The 1,483-nt window shown below is 41.3% G+C and overlaps 1 non-coding gene across 1 annotated transcript in view; it reads right to left on the bottom strand.

The window, feature by feature from the left end:
* Positions 1-123, bottom strand: part of LOC139694602 (small subunit ribosomal RNA) — a 1,865-nt gene extending 1,742 nt beyond the window's left edge. Inside the window, exon 1 of the ribosomal RNA XR_011702168.1 lies at positions 1-123. This exon is cut by the window's left edge and continues 1,742 nt beyond it. This is a non-coding gene — a ribosomal RNA (small subunit ribosomal RNA).
* Between the last annotated feature and the right edge of the window lie 1,360 nt (positions 124-1,483).

Below are 1,483 nucleotides of genomic sequence, written 5' to 3'. Positions count from 1 at the left end.
TCCAAGGAACCATAACTGATTTAATGAGCCATTCGCGGTTTCGCCTTAAAGCGGTTAGTACTGAGACATGCATGGCTTAATCTTTGAGACAAGCATATGACTACTGGCAGGATCAACCAGGGAGCTTGCATGGGCTATGTTCCCGGCGGAATCACCCACCGGGACCACGCTTAGCTCGATTTTCTCGCGAGGAGAACGTTCAATTTTCACCGACTCCGAGCCCACTCGACACCGGGAATCGACCGGGGGTTTCCCGGCAACCCGCATGGCGTCGGTATTTGCCCGAAAATTTATACTTTCGTGTTCCAAATCCAAAAGGGACTAGGTAGAGGTGGGCGAGATCCGAAGAGACCGAGAACCAACCCCGAATCACTTCCTCGCCATTTGCTGACCGGTTGGACTCGCCAATGCGATACTCCACATATAAGTCAAAATCATTTTGGGATCCCCTTGGACATTGCTCAGAATGGCGCAATCGCCGGTGTTTTTCGGAGATTCTGGGCAAAAAGACTGGTCCAAAACGCCGATTTTTTGCGGGACTTAGAAAATTTTCGACCATTTTCCAAAGATTACGTTCTCTCTGCATGTCCTTCCCAGTTTACCCTTACTTCTTACTTTATTATTATTAATCGGCACTTAGAAAATTTTTCCAAGTAATTTATTCGTTTTCAGCGAATAATTTGCGCATTAAATTCGCTTCACTTGCGGATTTTTTCCCGGAAGAATTGCAAAAATCGTTACATCAGTTACAAACCAAGTCAACCTTTCAACATATATATATCGTTACTTAACACTTAATTCATTTTCCTCGACATTATAAGCCAGGCATGGAAATATCCCCTTCCCTCGCCCATATTTCGCAATATCCAAAAAAAAAGCAATTTTTAATCGTTTGTTTGGACTTGTACGTTCCCTTCATTGCCTTTATTTAATAAAAAGGTAGTGATATCCTCATGGAAACGGCTTTCATGTAAAGGAATAATAGCCGTTCTTATTATTGACCGTGTTAGTCACCGTGGACAGATGGGATTCGCTCCGGATAAGTCGGTTCTCAACCAGCCATAACATTTACTCCGCGTTGGAGAACCATGTCAATTTCCAAAAGTTTTAGGCCTTGGGATTTTTTTTCTTCGTACTCACATTCACGGTGCGAAGTTTCAACGTTTTTCTTCCAAGGATAAAAATTTTCATTTTTCAATTCGATTTTTACGTAATTTTGATCACCGAAATGCAAGGTAGCATTTCTCATGTATAATTATTCAGATTAAAATTAATGGAGCGGTATCATACTTTATTTAAACCCAATATCTTTGAAAAAAGGAGTAACATATTGATGCCATTAAACATGTGTTACCATACCAGCCGGGATTTGATGCTCCAAAGGCTGTCAAGGTGCGTCTAAAAAAATTGATAATGCAAGCACTATTTTCCATGTTTCCAGGTCCAATATCACGTGGTGTAATTAAGTAACGGCGGAAATCAT

Source organism: Hetaerina americana, unplaced genomic scaffold, assembly GCF_022747635.1.
Source record: "Hetaerina americana unplaced genomic scaffold, ioHetAmer1.1.p SCAF_509, whole genome shotgun sequence".
In the NCBI taxonomy this organism is placed as follows: domain Eukaryota; kingdom Metazoa; phylum Arthropoda; class Insecta; order Odonata; family Calopterygidae; genus Hetaerina; species Hetaerina americana.
Note: the sequence above shows the minus strand (reverse complement) of the source record. Positions and strands in the feature narration are given on the sequence as shown.